The following is a 14,657-nucleotide window of genomic DNA, read 5'->3' as shown; positions in this document are numbered from 1 at the left end:
TAAGTTAGGCTACTCTGGGAGCTGTCAATAGAATCATTCCTCATCCAGGGGACCGCAGTCAATATATTGATTAAGCAATACATCACTTCAACTCTACAAGACATTATTTCTAATTAAAAAGTAAGCCATAAATTCCCGGTTTCATTGCTAAGCGCCCGTGCTGTAAATAAATGTGGGGGGGGGGGGTGCAGGGGCCGACTGCAGTTTTCGTAGCTGACGTTTTGAAATGCCGTAAACCACCTCACGTCCCGCCCCGACATGCCAGGCTCCTCTTTGCACAATGAGGTACGCCCCCCCATTTTTCTTCTTTCCGTTTTTACGGTGCTGTGAAAACACATTTGTGCTTCATGTCTGCTTATGGTCTGGATGCTGGCGTCAGCCCACTTAGACCGGTAGAGCCCCTGTTTACCCTCGTTGCTTCACACCTGTTGTGTTTTTGTAGCCAAGATGACTGCTCCTTCTGCAAGTCACTAAAAGGCTAAAAGTGCTTGCTAAATGCCAAAATCGCAAATTGTAAATTTTAAGTCGGCAGGGTTTACTGCCGGGGTGTGTAAAAAGACTGCGACACACACTCAGCCATATGGCCCAGCCTAGCCTACAGGGACATAAAGTCCCGTTAAAGGAAGATCACTTTGGAAAAAAAACATGTCAAAGATCAGAAGAAGCGAAAGACGCGCGTCCGCCCCGTGTCACGGGTAACATCTGGATTGATGGCGCACTTTGACCGAGTAATGAGCCGTAGCAGGAAGTCCGCACGCACGCCGCACGCCGAACGGAGATGTACGACGGGCCCCTCTCGAAGAAACCTGACGTCCGACGCGACTACGCGGCTACATTTCCTCTTTTAAGCACCCGCCCACGCCCGAGGGAACATCCTGTATGCTCTGGCCAAGCAGGGCGGGAATCACCCGTCTCCCCGTTTCACAAGGGGGGGGGTTAAGATGGAGCACTGTGGTAGTCACAGCCCCCCCTGAACAGAGCTGCGTTCACATCAGCCAGGTCCGGCGCTTCACTCTGTGAGGTGGGGGTTTGTGCGTGGCACAGTCATAATCAATGGCAAACGAGGCTGCCTATGATCGATACAATAAAAGAGATAAATAACATTAAGCACATGCCGATATAATATAGTTACCATAAAACGTATAATATACAGCCAGGCTCTAACAAGAGCCAGTTTCATTTAACAGCCAGGAAACAAAAACATAATAATTGAAAATAAAGGCTCTCCCCTAGAACTTGCCAGGCTGTGAAAATACATCACCATGGTAACATGAACCAGTTTGTCTATTTCCCATTCCTGCTAATTTAGCCTATGGTAGCTAGCAAGCTAGCAGATGTTACCAGTATGGCACCAAATAGACAATTGATATAAAATTCTAATTGGATGCTATCAAGTAACCCAAGGCGAATTTGTGTGAAGCGGCAACAAGGTACTCTGGATTGACGCTGATGCTGCTTAAGTGCTTAAAAAATTATCATTGCGCATCCAATTTAAACCTTTGCCTTGCGTCTGAAAATCTTTATATATTTGGTACTGGTAGTTTCAATAAACGATCAGTAGTTAGAATGTGATGATGGGTACCAGAAAAAATGCAAAAGGGAAAAACACTATTAGATACAGACCTCTAACAAAGGAAGTGAGATTTACACTGAGGCTTACTTGCATTGTAAACAATTATACACCCTGGTCACTAAGCTGATATAAACAGTATACACTCAAAGGAAAAGGCAAAGATACACCTGTTGTGGAGTTGGACTCAAACAGAGAAAACAGAAACCTGTAAATTACTAACCCTGAAACCTACTCTCCTGCAACTCTTTCAAATGTTTTCTCTCGAAGAAAGACAGCGGATTGGTGAAGATAAGAATCACAACTGCTTCAAAGCGTTTTTACAATTTAAGTGTCCCTGTAACAAGAGAAAATATTAATTTGACAGGGGCTCAGAGATGATCTGCTTTGAAGGTCATGTCTAGGCAGCTCCTGTGAATATCAGCTGAACAGGCCAATCAGGGCGAGGCTCAGCTGAACAGGCCAATCAGGGTGAGGCTCAGCTAAACAGGCCAATCGGGGTGAGGTAGCAGGGGGCAGGGAAATAAGTGTACAGTGGAGGTAAAAGTTAAGTTTGCGTGACCATCGGCGAGCAGGAAAAGCAATTGTGGAGGGGTAAAAAAAAATAAATGCTGAAACCAAGCTTGCTCATTCCTTGGCTGTAAAACAACGCGCTGTACTCGCGCATATAAATGCCCGGGAACACAAGTAAATAAAACAACTGTATACAAATTCTGTTTAAATAATGTACGAGTGTGCTCAGGAAAATAGCTCTGACTACGAATTTTAATACCATTCTCCACTGAGCATAACAGCTCTGGCTTTTCCCATGCACTGTATCAACACCCCCAGGTGTGTGTGTGTGTGTGTGTGTGCGCGCGTGTGAGTGTGTCTGTGTGTTTGTGCATGCGTGCATGTGTGTGCAAAGCCAAGAATACATATGCATGATGCAGTACCTCTTCATAAGTCAAACTCTCAGGCCAGCTCAACACTGGTTTTAAATCCAACTTGCACCTGAATGTAATTTTTTGTTCCTTGGTCAGTTAATTTCTGGATTGGATTTGTTTTGTTTGTCGTGTACATCGCCGTAACCTCCACTGTAAAAGTAAAACCAGCGATTTTGTTTCGCTGTACTGCAGCGTGGCAGGGCCACGTGCTACAGGCAAACTCGTCTCATTCCAAACGGAGAGCAAATGCGACAGGACCTCCTGACATTATTTCAGCTAACCACAGACAAGAAGTGACAACTTTTCATGGTGGCTTGAACTCCTATTGGCTTTTCACACATCAGATTGGACTCTCTGTGCATTCACGGGTACAGGTCACTGCACATATGTACTAATAGAAACACTGGTTTATTACAGGTCATTACCTGTCCTGTAGAAGGAAAAGAAAAGCTTCCGAAGTACACACATTCAATAAAACATTATGACACACAGTAGTAATATTTCCCATATGCATTCTCAAAGATCTTCAGTCTGATGAAGTATATTTTAGCACATACAATAACTGTGTTAATCTTAAAAACTTCACCAACAGTAATTAGGGACTTAAGGAATTGCTGTAATTAACATTTTTTTAACCATTCAAGTGTTGCTGGAGTGCTTTTGTGGAATACTACAAGGGAAGGAGAGACAGGCAGTTAGCCTGAGCGATTGAAAGGGGATTATGCTTAGCATTTCTATGCTGGTGTTGTGAAGCAACTTCAAAAGTGTGGTGGACAATTACTGCTGAAGAAAGAATGTGGAGGCCTCTGTTTATGGTGTAATGAGGTGAACCTTTTTGACTATTTATAAAATATTTTACTTAGCACTGGTCATTTTAAAAAAGGTTGATTCCAATAAATGACCCATCATTTTAAGCACTGCGTGACAACCTGCTCATAAATGGTGACGCACAAAATGAATACTGATTTTGAAGCCCAATTTAACATAACAACAAAACACAGCACAACACAATATAACATAACATAATGAGGACAACAGGCCATTCAGCCCAACAATGCTGGCCACTTTCCTGACTAAATGAGTAAATCAGTTCAAAATTGTCAAACTGAATTCATTAAAATATACAAAGATATATTTAGTGCCTCATTTCTCCAGATCCAACACCATATTTTTTTTGCCAAAGCGCTATTCAGTCATGAAATGTAACAATTATTATGCGTGATCCAAGTCCCCTTTAGACAAACCTTGCCAAACCATAGTCAGCCTCATTGGTATCTCTCCCATTAATCAGCTTGTTTTGTCTGAAGTAAAGGGGGTTTAACAGCTACAACAATGTCCCAAATGACTGATTGTAATCAAAGCATCAGGAATTTAAAGTACTTAAAGAAAACAAGTGGAGGGGAAAAAAAAAACATTATCAGTCACTGCATGGTGACCTTAAGAACAAATGTATATGTTCAATGATAACACAAATTGAGTCGAATGACCATGCAAGATATCATGGCAAATTAACAAGAGCTCTCAAATTTCCAGCAGGCAAATAACTGGGAGAGGTCTGCCATCAAGTCCTATTTTATTAGATTAACATTAATTCAAAGTGACCGTGCAAGGTCGCATCAAATGTAGATCTTAATTTAATGTCAGCATACATAAGGATGTTTATAGTGACAAGTGTATGAAGATACAAATTCATTTGACACCTTTCAACAGTGATAGACTTTGTTTGGAGCGCCACTATATCAATTCGGGACTTGAGGAGTTTGAATTAAGGATCTTGCGGTTACTTCCTTCGAAAGATTTGTGGAAACCCAGTGATTTTGCATAAATTACATCGATATTAAATTCGTGCGAAATGCAAAGTCTGCAGAATGAGACGGCTCGAGCGGCTATCGAAAAGATGCAGAGCCGTCAAGACCGCGTGAGGAATTTCAACGGGAGACTTGTTTTTCTCAGTGCGCACAAGACCGTTCCGCATAAAATATTCCCCGTCAATCAGCGTTCGGCTGGTGCGACCGCGTTCGCATTGAGAGAGAGGGGCATGCAACGAAAACAATGACAAATTAAACAGAAGGACTTTCAAGACTTGAGGCGGCGCAAATAAAAAAAAAAAGAAAAAAGCAGCCATCTGCTGTTTTGCATGATTACTCCGAAAACACCATTTGCATCACTAAATAAACTGCAAACACGCTTAGCATACATGGACGCGCGACAGAGAAGACGCGCTGAACCGGTGGAGGGAGCGAATCGCTGACGTGTTGAAGGAACATGCATCCAGCGCAATTTCCATAAATGTCCCATCCTATTGTGTGTGAGGCACAGGTAAGCAATGGCTCGCCCACTGTTCATTTGAATATTTTATCCCGGCGAATTTTGCAAGAATATGTTATTTCCCAGCTGATAAATATGCATGCAGTACACAAACCTCCCAGAGAAAGCTACTATACCAAACTGCTTAGGGTTGCTGTCTCTAATTCCAGAAAGGCACTTTATCTGCATATAACAATGCAAGAGAATGCACAGACATTCAACAGTTCAACACACAAGAAGCATATCTGCCAGTCATTTAACATTAAATAGATACCTGTAAATACTCCTTGTCTTTTCAAAGTGCTGTAAAGATCCAGTGTATCACATTTCAGGGCCAACAGGGCTGTTCAGACCTAGAGAGAGAGAAAGAGAGAGAGAGAGAAATATAACACTGTTTCAATTTAGCAGACCAGCAAATTACTCACTCTAGACTAAAAGGAATGCAACCAAAGATCATGGAAACGATCACCGAATGTAGATTTGTGAAACTGTATTGCTACAATTTCAGAAAATGTATTAGTCAAATAAATAAATAAATAAATAAAAATAATAAATAAATAAAAATAATAAATAAAAATAATAAATAAATAAATAAATAAATAAATAAATAAATAAATAAATAAATAAATAAATAATGCTAGAGGCGGTAGGCTGTTAGGGCGATGTGTGTGTGTGTGCGTTCGTGTGACTGGCAACTACTTGCGTGCAAAAATATGCACATGCTCATATTCCTCAAAAGCCCGCGAATACTTGGGACATCTCTCCATCGTGAGACCGCTGATATACCATAAAGGGTAAGGCACTTTCTACACCGGCCATTATTAAGGTCGTTCAATGGACTATTCATGCATTTTTTAAATGCTGCCCCCCCCCCCCCCCTTCAGGACAGAATGATTATGAATGTATGAGAAACCATTCAGGTCACATCAGTTAGCAACAGCTGATCTCCGCGCACAAAGCGCGGTCTCTTCCTCAGCGCTCGGGACAGAGGCGCTAACTTAAAGACCATTAGCACAGTACGGATCCTACACAACATTTGCATTTTGATTACACCCCCCCCCCCCCCCACACCCCCTCTTTTCCCCGCACACTCGTGAAAAGGATTTCCAACATGAAAAGGTAGAATTTAATTACATCTAAAGTAGCAGAATCCTTAAGTACACTAAGTAGACCATTTCCTGTTAATTAATTCTTTAGGCACTTGAATAATTTAAAAACACTCCTCTCGGGATTGTATTTTTTTATTTTTTCTTGACAATGTATCAAACAACTGAAAAAAAAAACACCTAAATTTCACGTTTGTGAATATTGTTTTATGTTTTTGTTGCCTATTTTTTCAGTGGACATTTGTAACCTGCTGTGAAACTGACTCCATGAGAACGACCTCTGATGTGATTCTCAGCCACGTCAGAAATCAGTGTGGACCGGGCCCAAGAGGAGAAAGTGATTGAAGTACCGTATAAACAAACCACCTGCATGTTAGCTCTACACCTCAGAAACAAAGCTTTCCTCGCGCTACAGAAGCCCATGTGATGCAGTCATTTCAAATAAATGTGTACACAGACCCACATAAATACACATACACAAACATACACATGTACACGCACACTCACGCACAAAAGCACTTGCACACATACACACACACACGCACACACACAGAACAGTTCGGGCTCTCTCCTTTAAGTTGGCTCACAGAGCACATGCCTCCCTCCCCTTTTCCCCCCGCACAGACACCAGAATCACAGCCAGCAAAAGCAGCGTGACGACAGGTAAGCACTGCTGGAGGAATGATGGAGAGAGAAGGAAGAGAGAGAAGGAGAGAGAGAGAGAAGAGTTGGTGATGTTCTGCATGCAAAGCAGCCCCAGCGCCATCAATACAGGGGAGAGGCGTGTGACGTCAGCGCCGGGTCGGGGTGGGGGGGGGGGGGTCACATGGGCCCCCCGCACCCTTCATTTTCGCATTAGCCACGCCGCCGCACGCACCCCACCTCTGCCGCCCTGTCTTTTTTTCTCCTCCTTCTTCCTCCTTTCCGCTTCCTTCACCGGAATTATGCCTTCTCATCACGGCGGGACGCCGCCGTGACATCACGTCTGGCCCAGGAACCTTCCGGAACCTTCGGCGGTTTTAGGGCGATGACGCCAAAGACACGCACTACTCCCGTTGAGCGCAAACATACACGTCCGCCGAGGAGGAGGAGGAGGAGGGGCGGGGGAGCGGGACAGCTTCGGAGGACGAGGGGATGCTGCTGTTTTTTTTTGTGTGTGACAGGTTTGTTGTTCTTGTGCGTTTCCCACATCTTCACTTTACTCCCATCACCCCCCCCTCCCCCATCCTCCCCCATACTTTCCCACGTACTCCCTTCCTAGAGTCGGAACGCCCCCGTCTACTTTACATGCACACGGAGGAACAGCGCTTAAAATCGCTCTTGACTTGCGACATGCCCGCGCACGTGATCCCCCTGTTTAGAGAGGGTTTTACATCCACCGTGTGACTAATGGATGACTCGGGCCTGTGTGTTTGTGGGGGGGGTGGGGGGGGACGGGCAGGGGGGAGAGCTCGGCGTTCTGCTGAACTGCGGTGTGATTAGGAGTTTGCCACTGCGCTTGTCAGGGGCTGTTTATCAGCGGAGTGGAAATTGTGCTGAAAGCACAGACAGGAAGTCTCTGAGCCATTGTAACTGCTGCCCAGTCTGAGTAATCAGCCACCGCAAAAAAAAAGCCGGCTCTAATCACTGCAGGGACCCCACGTACCGTAGCCCAACCTCCCCCATAGCATTGCAAATGAAAGATAACGCTATCAATGCAGCCAGGTGAAAATCTGGAATTGGGGAGGACATCAAAGCTAAAAATATCGGGATCAATGTCGTACCTTCTCTCCGAAGAGCATTCCGGTTCCTTTAACCGTTGTCTTTTCTCCTCCGGGAATTTCTAACGAGCGACGCGAATTACGCGTACGTAGATCTTCGTAAAAAGCGGCTCAAAACATTTCGCTTCAAAAGAAGTCACGTACCCCTTGACCAACCCATTCACTGTGCTGTATGAGTGCGTTGAAAGGCTTTCCCCGATGTACACTAAACAGTGAAATAAAGCACCGATGTGATCAGACTGATTTAGCGAGATGGCTTCCGCAATTTACACTTACTTTACAGTGTTATAAATTAAGCTGTTGCTAAGAGCTATAGTAAACACATGGACCTCTTTGAGTGAACCTTCATACTATATATACTGTGGAAGCAGCCACAACCACCCAGACACTTTTTCTTATCTTGTCTAGACTGCACAATTTTTTTTTTCTCATGAGACGGAGATACGGATTCTGCCAAACTCGTGGCCTTCAAAGAAGGAATTCATTTTCTCCAGATCTACATTTTCTGAAAATGATGTACACAGCCAGTGCTGCTGTATACTGCCACCAGTCAAAGAGATGAAATCATAATGAGCACACTTTTCAGGATCCTTTCAAATCTATATGACCACCTTTCAGTCACGATATGACCAAAAGTATCCAGACACCCCTTGGTCTGGGGCTGTTTCTCAAGTTTTAGGCTAGGCCCCTTAGTTCCAGAGAAGGGAAATCATAATTCTTTTCTGTTTTTCTGTTTCAGTATCACAATGCCCCCGGCAGCACACAGCGAGGTCCATATATAAATGGTTTTCTCGAGAACCATGTGGGAGAACCTGACTGGCCTGCACAGAGCCCTGACTTCAGTCCCATCCAACACTTTGAGATCAACTGGAAAGCCAACTGCGAGCCAGGCCTAATCACCCAATCAGAGCCTGACCTCACAATTGCTCTTCAGGCTGAATGGAAACCAATCCCTGCAGCAATGCTCCAACATCGAGAATAATGCCTTCCCTGAAGAATGTATGTTCTTACAGCAGCAAAGGGTGGACCAACTCCAAAACAATGCCCATAAATTTCTATGTTGGATGTCAGCTGGCCACATACTTTTGGTCATGTGGTGAACGTTTCAAAATAATTCAGGTATTCTATGTAAGGAAACTGCTTGGAATACATTTGAGGTTTTTCTGGCTTCAAGTGAAATCAAAGATGGAAGCGGAACGCAGTTAGTTTCTTTGATGTGAAGACAAGGATGAAATGAAAGTTGGTTAAAAAAAAAAAAAACACACGGCGAACGAAGCTCCCACCCACTCTGCGGATCGAACCCGTCCCACTGGAGACAGAGACAGGCAGAGTGCACGCCTCCAAGATGAACAAAACCAGGGTCTCCTCCAGGTATTAATAGAGATGGCACTGCCCCTCTGCTGAATTCACAAGCACCTCCGCAAACACCCCGAGAAAAATCGATAAAACCTCAGACTCAGATCTCCATGGATGGGGGAAAAAAGGCACAGTGGCACTGTTTAACAAAACTGCCATCTTTTCACCAGGTCTGGTGTAGGCCATACCGTGTGAATACCAGGACTGGCTACTTCACGCCAGCGATGCTTACCCTCTGAGGCACTTCCCCCTCCACTGTTTTCCTCTTGGCAACCGAAAACTTTAGAAAAAGAACTTTCTCCAAAATAATAAACATGGAAGGTCACTGTGTGTGAGCATATACATCAGCAAGGAACAGTGTTTTTTCTTTAATTTTAGTTTTTTTTTTTTTTTTTTGCTGTCCTTTGGCGCTTGGAAAATATATATTTACACTTCTCAGCAGTGGTCAAGGTCGCACGAACAGTTATGACTACAAATGTCAGCATGTTATCAGCGAAGGGCTGGGAGTTCACTAACTGTATCTACACCCAGAGGTCAAATTAAACTCTTATGTGCCGATAACAGTGTGAATGAAATTTCTTCCAGGCCAGGGTCAGTGAGGGAGAGCCCGATCACAGCCCGATACATTTAAAACTATGGTCTCAGTGCCGCAAGTATAACTGCACCATATAACATCCATGGTCTTAGCTCTGTGAGAATATCTGCACTATATAACATGGTCTTAGCTCTTATGTGACTACGGCTGCATTATAAAACCACAGTCTTAGCTCAGGGACGATGGCTGCACTCCAGATGAAGAGAGAGAGAGGAGGAAAGTTCACATCTTAGCTCATTGAACCTTTGTGCCACATGCCCGCGGAACACATTGAGGCGCCGTTACAAAACATGGCAACTGTGGCCAATCAGAGTGGGGGATGGTGGCGGTTCAAATAAAAGATGTAACTGTGCAAGAGGATAAACCAACACATCGAGGCGCCGTTACAAAACATGGAAACTGTGGCCAATCAGAGTGGGGGATGATGGCGGATCATATAAAAGACGTAGAGGACAAACACTCCAGAAAAGGTGTAGAGGGGTTACCTAAATGCGTGCTATAGATGGCGGTTCTGCCTCATCGAGGCCTACTGGCTGCACCATGGGGGCTGTGCAGTCCGCGGCCTCGGCGATACAGAGCGTTCACGCGCCGCAACGTCCCTCGTTTGCATCGGGGAGGCTGCGCGGAATGTCACCTACCTACCGCTCGGGTAATGCGTCATCAAAAGCACCTGGAGCTTCATGTGTCAAAGCACACCGTTGTTGCTAATACATTTCTTCCTCTATTGGCTTTGAAAAGGTGAAAGGGTATTTACCTTTGCATAAGAATATCATTATGATAATGACGCGCATTCATATCCTCGCAGAGATGGCTATCCTTGCAATAAACTCAACGGAGGAGAAAATCGCACGGGTGACAGGACCAGGATTTACGGCAGAAGTCCTTTGCGAGGCACAGAGGTTTGATACACACACAATCGGCCTTTTTTCTATTTCTATAAATATTGCATGGCGAAAAAAGCAACTTCCCCACATTGTATGAATTTCAAATTTGCAAATCCATCATCAAACGCAGATTATGCGCTTCCAGAAATTCTCCAAAGAGGATAACATGATCAATTGCAAGCTTTCTGTGTGACTGATAATCACGCTATCCAAAATCCTAAAACAGAAAAACATGTAGGGATTCAAAAGAAATATCTACTCAAGTAAACAGTTCAGTGAAGCAAGCGTAAATTTTACCGTAAGTAAAATAAGACAGTATCTGTTTTGAAAACATGCATAATGTATAGATGATGCATGTATATTTTATGACTTTTGATATATGACAAATCTTTAAATTGTGTAAGTCTACGGCATGCTTGCAGATGAACATGAAGAAATAATGAGCATTTAAAAAACTGGTGAATGGCTATAAACAAGGGGCCTGCTGCTGGTTAAAATGTAGGTAAAACAGAATGGGAGTCTACTTTTAGAAATATTTTTGTTCCTGGCCAAAACAAAACCCCTTTTCCTTTTTTGGAACAGGCACCCACCAGACTGCCCCATTGGCACGCCCTCTGACCAGGATTTGGTTGCGGGCCGAGAGTGTGTCCTGTAAACCTGAGAACTTAGCGATTCGCTCTCTATCACTGCTCCCTCTGTGTCCCCCCCCCTCAGTGTCCCCCCCACATCTGACAGGTGTGCGGGCCAAAAGGCGGTCGCGAATTCCGAAACGGTCTCGCACAATACCCCTATTTACGACTTCTGAAAAAAAAAATACAAGAGCTGAGATGCCTCAGTCCAGAAATCCACATGCCGCATAGATAAAGTGTCTCTTTCCCTTCCTGTATGGGCCCAGTTGTGCATTGAAATCTCCGGACAGTGTACAATCTGTCCTATGGCGTCCAAGCTCCTATCACCCCAGCCGAGTGCTCCTCCAGATCTGAGTCATCGTAGCTGTTTCGGACAAGATGCCCCCATTGGCATCCCACACATACGAAGCGACTCCCTGTTGCTTTGGGACCCAAATGAACATTGCCAAGAAAAGTCTGATTGAGAAACCAGCAACAAAAAAGGTTACACAACGGAATTTGCTGCGTTAAATAAACTTTCCAGAGTACATTTGGTCCCTGTTGGACTCATATGTACTCTGTAAGAGCTGAATTAACACTGGACATTTTATTGCGCAGTTTACCTATTCTAAATAAATCTTTCCAAAAGTGCCATAGTTCCGATCCATAACTGAGTCTTAACACAGATTGGTCAGGAAAATAAATTCGCTAAATAAAAAACAGAAAAGGGATATCTGCTTGTGTATTATGTAGAAGGTTTGTCTCTTTTGGCTCCCATCACCTTACATACGACTAAATATATATAACAACTCCTCTAGAAAATATGGTGGCATGGTATATTATTATCATTGTGTAAGAGCACCTATAATTATCTCAAGTTGAGTCACTTATATTTAGCCAATAATAGTAAAATGTAATTATAATTAGCATTGAAAATAACAAGTAGTTCCAAAGGATATGTTTGGGTGCCTAGACTTACTATTGACTCTCGATTGAGGTATAGACACTTGCACTCTCAAAATAGGTGTGTTAATATCAAACACTCTTTTGTGTTACTACTCTCGTGTTACTCTCAACACAAATTTTGTCAAAGTTACTCCTTTTGTGTTACAAATATACAATGTATGTGTTACAAAGGGAGGCTTTTTTAACACAGACTGTGCTGAAAGTAACACAAATTGTGTTGCCCTTAACTTGACATGGAGATGTGTTAAAATGACACATCCTGTGTTGTTTTTAACACACTCGTTTTAGCACTAGATAGATTTTTGATATTTCATAGTCCTTGGAGCAGAACTAAAGTAGCTAAATGCTCATTTAACTATCAGCTTTCTGACTGCAGTATGTATCATACACACCCATTTCTGACTGAGTTTTCTGCGTAACAGTGTCATTCACATTTAAATCATCACTGCAGTGTTGAACGCCAGATATATCCGGAACTCTGCATTTAATGAGACGGATATGAAAGTCATAAATAACGATGAACACCCATACATAAAACCATGTGGCTTAAACTGTCTCTGCATTGATGGAGAATGTTCAGATGAAGTTACTGTATTTAAATAAAAATGGGTATCACAGCAATCAATGGGATCTTATTAGCACAAGCACACTTGACAGCATTTATAATATCTCAATTATTTATATAATTTTGCCTATTTCTCTATTGGTTTGCTTTCAGGGAGGTTTGAAGTAATAACATTGCTGTGTTATAATGCTGTGAACACAGTACAGTTGGCATTAAATGCAGCCATATTAGAATTAAACTGCATTTAATTAATTCAATCCAAGTCATCCACATAATGGATTCAAAATGAGAACATTAAATCAAAACAGAACTATATAACTATAAGGTGGCCCTGAAAAAAACAAAAACAATTGTATATGTAAGTATAACCTTCAATATGCAGTTTACCAACTGAATGGTGGATAAAAATGGGTACAAATTATACAGTGATTGTTTCACAAATGAATGCAAATATAATTGAAAATATGCAGAGAAATTTTGTTTTAATTCACTTCAACAACCTTTATAAAGCGCCTCAGGAAAGTAATGTCAACAATGCTATACTGCTCACATTAAGAACACTGACTCCATTGTTATTTGTAAAACACGCCAGCAATTTCAGTCAGAAGAAATGTACTCCTGAAATTTAAAACGCACGTGGCTTCATAAATGGGCAAACAGTACAAAATGCTGTTCAGAATCCCCTCGCCTCCATGGCTATCCGCCCAGATACCAAAGAAGGGGTTCACCTGATTGGCTGGCGGTTAAAACTTACGTAAAACTTTAAAACCTGCAGGTTATCGTAATCAGGTCTCCGCTGCGTGAAACATACGGGTCGGGAACGCGGAAGCGGGAGCGGTATTCTCCTGCCCGTGGTGAAAGCGCGATCCGCAGCATTCTGTCCGGCTGGGTGATTTGATACGACTCGGCAGCGCACCGCTGTACAGTGACAGCGCTGCAGCACTGTTCCGCTCTTCTCGGGGCATTGCAGCTAACGGCGTGTCCTCGTCAGGTCACGCGCGCGCGAGGGATTCAATCCCGCACAATGTTAAACGCTAATCGCGCGAAAAATTAGATGCGTACTACATGAACAACGGGTAGGACACGAAATATCAGGAGAGCGTTTGCATAAAAAAATGCATTTACAGACCCTATTCCTTTGAGATATAAACAGGCATCCAAATTTTCAAAACCAATGTCTGAAATATGGTGCCATTTGTTGCTATTTCTGGTCGAGATTTAGTGATGAGATTTTAATAATGTATCTTGATGGAAAACAAAAATGGCCAGAGTTCTAACAGACCTTCTGTCAGACTAAAAGCGAACCCAGCCATAGACAGAAAAATTCATCCTGATTTTGAGGTATTCATATTTACGTATAAACAATCTGTCTTACTTTAAACAATCAAAATTTCATTCATTTATTTCTTCATGACTTTATATTAGCAGTCTTCATTTATACTTCTGTAATGCTTACTATATGGCAAGAATTCAGGTTCACATTTGTCATGCAATAACATGCTGTCAAACACTAAATGAGCTTTAAATCCACCATAATCTTACTGGGGAACAGGGCCTGCTTATTCCAGGAGAATACCTGGGAAAATGCACCATGGCTTTTTGATGCAAATGCTGCACAATATGACTCATGCTGGGAATCTACTAACTTGTACTGACACACTCAACATCCCACATGTCTGTGAATCATGCCATAATCCATTACACATTATTTTTCTCCAGTTTTATTGGGATGGCAGGTATGCCATCTGCCAAGTGACGGCTTGGTGGGGTGGCATGCTCCATACCTATACAGCGCTGAGAGTTTGGCACTTTTCAAAGTGTCCTATATAAATAACCACAATAACCAAGCACTCAGCCCTCAAGAACATTAAACTCTGTGCCTTCTGACCTCACGTAAACACACAGAATTCAGATACAACTTCACGCACCCACACAATAAAGCCCCAAACCACGGTTAGCTAGTGTTTTTCTCCTCCTTTTTCCTGCCGATTTTGCCATGGCAAATGCCCCAGTT

General features: G+C 43.0%; 1 protein-coding gene across 17 annotated transcripts in view; it reads right to left on the bottom strand.

The window, feature by feature from the left end:
- Positions 1–14,657, bottom strand: part of LOC135259947 (adhesion G protein-coupled receptor L3-like) — a 220,635-nt gene that overhangs the window by 180,858 nt on the left and 25,120 nt on the right. For all 17 annotated transcript variants that reach the window (XM_064344915.1, XM_064344917.1, XM_064344920.1 and 14 more), the window contains exon 2: positions 5,078–5,156. The gene's annotated coding sequence lies outside the window, so the exon portion shown is untranslated. The remainder of the gene's footprint in view (positions 1–5,077; positions 5,157–14,657) is intronic.

This window comes from Anguilla rostrata, chromosome 7, assembly GCF_018555375.3.
Source record: "Anguilla rostrata isolate EN2019 chromosome 7, ASM1855537v3, whole genome shotgun sequence".
Taxonomy (NCBI): domain Eukaryota; kingdom Metazoa; phylum Chordata; class Actinopteri; order Anguilliformes; family Anguillidae; genus Anguilla; species Anguilla rostrata.
This window is presented reverse-complemented; position numbering and strand designations above follow the sequence as displayed.